This window comes from Haemaphysalis longicornis, unplaced genomic scaffold (assembly GCF_048455015.1).
Source record: "Haemaphysalis longicornis isolate Haplotype H1 unplaced genomic scaffold, Haemaphysalis longicornis Haplotype H1 scaffold_6, whole genome shotgun sequence".
Lineage (NCBI taxonomy): Eukaryota > Metazoa > Arthropoda > Arachnida > Ixodida > Ixodidae > Haemaphysalis > Haemaphysalis longicornis.
In genome coordinates this window covers 206,881,185-206,888,310 of record NW_027526407.1, presented here as the reverse complement: position 1 = coordinate 206,888,310, position 7,126 = coordinate 206,881,185, and the positions used below count along the sequence as shown (strand labels likewise).

The 7,126-nt window shown below is 47.0% G+C and overlaps 1 pseudogene; it reads right to left on the bottom strand.

Moving 5' to 3' along the window:
- Positions 1–302: 302 nt before the first annotated feature.
- The window catches only part of LOC144143448 (uncharacterized), a 399,983-nt pseudogene continuing 393,159 nt past the window's right edge, over positions 303–7,126 (bottom strand).

The window sequence follows — 7,126 nt, the reverse complement described above, 5'->3', positions numbered from 1 at the left end:
ACAAGCCATTTCTTTATTGCACGCCGCGACTTCAGCCTCAAGTTTTGTAATTACGTCAAGCTTCTTGTCAATATCCGAGAGTCGCTTGTCTGTGATATCCTTAATATCTGCAGCGATTTCCGTCAGTTGTTTGGCAATCTTTTCGAGCTCCGGGCCGGGATTGCTTTCGATGTATCCACCCATTAAGAGTAGTTTCTTGAAATATGTCATGCATGATTCACACACAGCGCTATACTGCCATGGGCACGGCAACACCAGCAAGAAACGGTGACTTGTGCTTATGCATTTTTCATATTTCTTTCTCACCTGAAAATTGTAGACGAACGGGCAATTTGTGAGCCGCATGTCGACGGTGCCACCGTGCCCAGTGACAGAGTGTTCCCTGAGGAAGGCGTAAATAGTCCCGAACAGCGCAGACGCTGGGTGGCGCTCTAGAGCGGATAAGTGGATGCATGTGCCGGTAAGCTGATGCAGCCGATAGTCGAGGAAGATCCGTGTCGGCAGCGTCGGCACGTGGTCCCTCTTTGCACGTTGCTCCAGTGCAGTCGCAGTCGCCCCGGTTGTTCCGAGGCCCACATCGCCTGCGTTGAGCAGCTGCAGGCCTGAAAAATGTAGACGAACCTGAAAAATCTAGACGAACGGGCAATTTATGAGCCGCATGTCGACGGTGCCACCATGTCCAGTGACAGAGGGTTCGCTCTACAATCTCTATGCTGAACGTCATCTAACAAGGTTTATATAGGCACGTATTGCACAGTAGGCAGTAAAGGCTGCGGAGGGCGTCTTTCGATGTGTGCTTCACCTCTCAAGGGGCATACATTTGCGCGACGAGGTGCATTATGCGTACAGAGAGGAGCACATTACCAACTCGTCAGAAAAGCAACCCTCTGGATACCAACGAAACTAACTTGGATAATTAAACTTTTAATTTAGTCGGTGAAGTCATTGTAGCGATAAATTGCGTAAAGCTCTCACAGATTCAAAAGCGGCTCTTCAAGCCTTAAATCCAATTGCGGCTTACAGTCATCACAATATCTTGGCAAGACACATCTGTGATGTGATTGCAACTGAAATAGGAAAGACTCAGAAAATAACATTTCAGTGGATTCCCGGGCACATTGGAATAAGAGGAAATGCACGAGCTGACCAACTCGTCAGGAAAGCAACCCTCTGGAGACCAACGAAACTAACTTGGATAATTAAACTTTTAATTTAGTCGGTGAAGTCATTGTAGCGATAAATTGCGTAAAGCTCTCACAGATTCAAAAGCGGCTCTTCAAGCCCTAAATCCAATTGCGGCTTACAGTCATCACAATATCTTGGCAAGACACATCTGTGATGTGATTGCAACTGAAATAGGAAAAACTCAGAAAATAACATTTCAGTGGATTCCCGGGCACATTGGAATAAGAGGAAATGCACGAGCTGACCGATTAGCAGAAACCGCTCATTCAAATTCCACGTGTAGCGCCGTGCCTTTTACCAGAGGTGATGTTAAAAATTATTTGAAAAAACTAAGGACACACATTACTTTGGAAACCAGGTTGACCGATAAATATTGTTCATCGCTGTTATACCAAGTGGACCCGTACCTTACATACCCGTGTGCGTCTCACCTGGGTCGTTCCGTCGACACGTTAATACATCGCCTTCGCCTTGACGTGGCCTACACCAAGAAATTTCTTTACCGTATTCAATTCGCTGATGACACCTGCTGTGCTTGTGGACACCAAACTGAAGATGTACATCATGTCCTGCTTGATTGCCCTCTATATGCGACCGATCGGAAAAAACTAAGTGATAAGCTTAACCTGCTATCTCGGACATCACTATCCTTGCCGAAACTGTTGGGTCCGTGGGACAATGTACGAAACCAAACGAAAGACTTCCTTGCCTTAAGGGATTTTTTTCAAATGACGAAGATGTGTGAACACTATTAAATAAGTGCACTTTCCTCTGAAACGCTCTGAAATGGGTGTGGAAACACACAAAGGTGCTATGTATATTGGCGAAACTATCTGTGTCGCGTCGTGGATGTCGTCTGTATATAGATGTGTATAGTTCTCTTGTTTTTTTTTAACTTCATTCCACTGCTGTAAGGACCGCTGCTGTCTAAATGTACTTAATCTAACCCCTTGTGGTTCCTTAGGGCAAGTATTGTACCTTTTGTATACTCCAATGCCTGGAGTAGCCAGCTCCTGTTTGGGTTGGAGCTAAACTCTCCAATAAATAATTATTTCTCTCTGTCTCTAAACTTTTCATTTCTGCGCGCCAAGAGCCCTCCGCAATTATTTACCAAGAATATGCAGCACGACCATGACCTCGCGAATATACGCCTCGAGCGCGGCCTGTTGGGGCGCCACTGAAATCCCCCTAGCGGCCCGTTTCGAAAGCAGGCGCGGGAGTCCGCGCCCCGCTCCCCAGTGCCGCCGCTGCTTTTGCGGCACGTTCACGACTGAGGTATACCGTTTGTGGGCGTTTGAAATCCATGTTTGTGTGGAGCAGTCCCTCTGTTCGCAAATGGGGTGTGTTTTCGAGAGTGTAAATGTTTCCGACGCGATCTTAGTGTGGTATTTTCGGTTTGTATAAGCGCCAGGTGTGTGTCACAGGCCAGCGTCCGGAACCGGCGTATGATGGAGCCGATTGTAGTTACACTGACCTGAATTTATTAGCCGTGTAACCGTAACTACCGGTTCCTCAGATGTTGATGCTACGGCTATACACTACGATTTAAATCGGTTTTGTGCGCTTACATAATCAGCGGAGTACTCATATACCTGACAGCACACCAGTTACGTTTGCCAATATTAAACCTCAAATATTGATCACCACCGTTTACAAGCCAGTCTGTGTTAATTTCGGGAATATTCAACAAAAGTACGATGGACAATGCATAATTATACTCGGGGATCAGCACACGACACAGTCGTCTTGTCGTGAGGTGCGCGCCCGAAGACTTCATCTGCTACATATATCCTGTGCGAGCAGCGCGGAGACGGGCTTAGAATATAATCCGCGTCCGCGACTAAATGCTTCTTCGAAATATCGCCATATGGCACAGGGAGCCTGCAGAATAAACCAGAAACTGAAATCAGAGGGCCTTATCACATACCACACTCTTCCAACGACACCTTTCATCGCTTGTTGAACAGCCTATTCTGTATACTTCCAAAAATGCGTCCGCCGTACGATCAGCTCTTCGTTGAAGTAGAAAAACAAAAGGAAAGTGAACGCGAGATTTATGTGAGCGATTACTAAAACGTTCATTGCTTGATTCCGCTCCGCTCCCCACCGATGTCTCGCGAAATAGCTTGTATAGTTGGTCTAGTGAAACCTACCTGGCTTAAGTTTAGACGAACGTCTTTAGCATGCCAGAAGCTGCACTGTTTTTTGTTTTTTTTTTTCATTTCCGTTAGAGCTATTATGTTTCTAAATTCCGCATTGGCACAGCATTTCTTTTTCCGTGGTTTCATTTCCTTGGTTCTTGATATATGGCGTGTGTGGGCACATATTTAACGACGCACAGGCTTGGAATATACTTTACACTTTCGCATGGTTTTTATTCTTATAAAAGGCATAAGTTATTGTCCGGGATTGGGTAATCACATCCCCGAAACATGTTTTTCTGCGGCGTATATATGCGAAACGAAGCCGTATACGTTGTCCTCGCTGCAAAATGAAGCCAACCTCTCATTGTGCCAGTATCAGGTCTAAACGAGGCGACAGCAGAATTCATTTGTGCCTGATGTTTTGGAGGTGACAAGGGTGGTATGTTGCTGCCGTCGCCGACGCCCGGAAGAGCGGCGACGAAGCGCGCAGAACCGCGTCCCCGGGAAGCTCTTGCAGGCGATCGCGTACTCTACGAAGACACAGCTGCTTTTTAAGTGACCTAAACATACTCTTTGCCTATAGTCGTCACCTTAACAAGTTTTTTTTAGAGCGCGGAAAGGCGAAATGAAGCGAAATAGAACCAAAACGCTGCACTAGCCCCTATCAGCCACGCAGCGCAAATCCCGTCAACGCGGCGGAGAAGCGGCGGCAGGCGGCGCAGCGATCGCGAAGCTCGAGGCGTATAATGTTACGGAGGTTATGACAGCACCTAGTGAGTACAAGACACGAGCTTCGACGAACCAAAGCGACGCGCAGGAGTCAGCTTTGTAGGTCGCAATAGTCTTGTTTGTTTTGTTATTTCTTCGTGAACGACCGTGTGGTGCGCGACATTGGTTTCACGCGAACGATCGTTTGTGGTTGGCCACGATAGAAGCGCCGTTTGAAGTAAAAGGCATGCGCGCACTCGCACGTAGGCAACGAATCACCCAGCGGCCTCATCACGCAGCGCAGAAGTTCGTCGGGAGCGCACTCATCACTCGCAAATCGAGGCGCCAGAACTGATGCAGAGCGCCCGGTCACCGTCGTAACGTACTACGCGCGAATTACGCGGCCCTACACACGCTGCACAACACCGTAAGTGCTTTTCGGAAGTTCTTCGGCAGCCCCTCATCACAATCGGCAGCCAAACACCAATGCACCGCAGCAACGGCAGACAAAAATCGCGACGAGATGAGCCCAGCGAGACCGTGCAACAGCTGCCATTTTTTCTTATATCATGACGTCACATCCGGGAAAAAGAAAACGTCGCTATCTTTGTTTTTTATATCTGGGTGGCGCATGCGCAGTAGGGCTCTTCCACCGTTCCTGAACGTCAGGTCGTGGAAAATGAGCTTGTAGTTGGGTAACTGCATAATAGCACCAAATATGAATTTTGCAACGCAAAAACGAAACGTAAACTGCTGGAAACGCTCAAAATGCCTGGCACACTCGCTAGTCATACGGGGGACCATCAGAAATAAGCTTTGGCAGAATAAAGCGACCCTTTCTGCGAACCAAAGAGCACTAGTGAATAGATGGTGTCATTTTCAAGCAATTATCACCTCTCAACACCGTCGGATGTCAAGGCTGACAACATTATTTGGTACTTGACTTGCCAGGAGCCATTTTATAAAGGCAGCGTCTGGAACACTGCGCAGGGCACGAGAATGAGCCCGCTCGCAACGGCTCCTGCCCCGGGTGACGTCCTAAATACATCATAGCGACGTCATATTAACAGCAATTGTTTTATATCGCGTAGTAGAATACAGAAAGCAAATTATTTTTGCACTTTAATAAAAAATTAGAAAGCCACTCATTCGCTAGAAGTTTTACAAAAGATTTTTTTTTGTTCGTTTTTGCTGAAGCCGCTGGTGCTTCCACTGCTGGCGGTATGGCATATCCGAAAGCGCTGAATTTCTTGGGTCGACAACGTAGATAAAGCAGAGTTGACATAGTTAGAAGAACTATCAGAAAGTGCGAGAACGTGGCCGTATGCGGGGACCAAGCCAGGCTTTCCACACGGTAGCAAAATCTGCTCTCGGGTAATGCTGACCTATGACCGCCTGCGATGGTACCTGCGATGACCTGCGATGGTACCTGCGATGACCGCCTGCGATGGTACCTGCGTTAGACGTTAGCCGAGTGACCCCGTTCGAACAACCCACGTTCCACGCAAGAAAACCACCGTCCGAGTGTGATTACGTGAGCCCTCTGCGGCATTTCTGCGGGACAGCATCTGCTATCAACAGTTTGCACCACGGCAAGTTCAGAATGCCTGAAATCGCGGTGTGCTTTCAAAATGATAGCAGCGCGGAACGTACAGTGCTCAGGATGTAGGCTAGACGCGGCCACTGATATTTTACTGGTCGCGTGTGCGCATTTCAACTGCAAACCACGGATTGCTAGAAAAGGTAATCATTGGCGTCCCCGCACATGTACGGCGTACAACCCAGCACAGCAGCTTCTCCTTTAAGAAGATTAGCAAAGAATACCCGAAAATCGGCAGTTTGTCGCGCTTTTTGTATATATTTTCGAGTGGACTGAATTGTGGCTTAAAATTGTTTATTCGAAATACGTTTTGTGTTTGGAAGTCTGGTGAGCATGCGCTTCTTGCATCATAAATGCATGGGTGTTCAATTCTTGAGAGGATTTTTCAGAAGAAAGTATTGCAGCTGTACTGGTGAGCCATTTCACTACACTAAAATGTGGCAGAAATACATCTGCGATACAAAGGATGTGAAAGAGGGAGAACATTGGCAGTCTCGTATACCATGGCCCAGATAGTGGCTGGGTAGTTTCCGTCATGCATTTAGCTCCTCACATTGGCAGACACATGATGCTACGACAAATTAAGACCTGGGTCCTCACAAAAGTACATTGGTTTGGTGCTTCATGCCATAGCTGATGCATTGGAATAATTGTCACGTCTCTCTGTATATCTGGCGGTATATGCTATGTTGGCCAGATTTTACCGGGTGCCCTCATGCAAAAGGCCTCAATTCAGGACACCCAGCCGATTGGGTCAGAGAAGAAGCTGTACAGACGGTAATACACTTGGCCGACCATCATGTCTAATACACATACATACACTCCTGCAGGGCCGTAGCCAGAATTTTTTTTTGGAGGGGGGGGGGTTATGGATTTTGGGAAGGGGGTAGTTTTGCTGAAAGCAACCGTAAGTATTGCTTACGTGCTGCTTGGAAAAGATTTTGGGAGGGGTTCGAACCCCCAAACCCCCCCTCTGGGTACGGCCCTGCACTCCAGCATATAAAAACCCATGGGTTCTACGCAGGCTCAATAGTCAACGTCAAAGAGAATCTTAAGATGTTCCTGGAACGTGAAAGCCTCAGCGGATTGTTTGTGTCCATGGGTATAAGCAGCGAGCACACTGCAAATGTAATTGATAGGCAAAGGTCAACGCTGTAATGATGCGAGTTTAACCAAAATAAATGGTGAAAAACATCCCAGTTTCAAACTGCAATAATATAATATGGGCTCGAGTGACATTATATGGACGTGCACTGTAAATGCAGTTATCTGCGTGTTAACTGTACGATAGCACTCAAGTGATACGATCAAACGTAATGGAAGTCCCACTGCAATTGCCCAGTTATGCTTTTTTTACAGTGGGTTAGGTCGGTTGCTGTCAATTGCACAAACAAGATTCTGTGATGTCATTGAGATATAGCTGGAAAGTGTGTATGGAACTTGTACTGCTCTACACATTTTCTGTACTATCTTATTTGTTTGAAGTTTA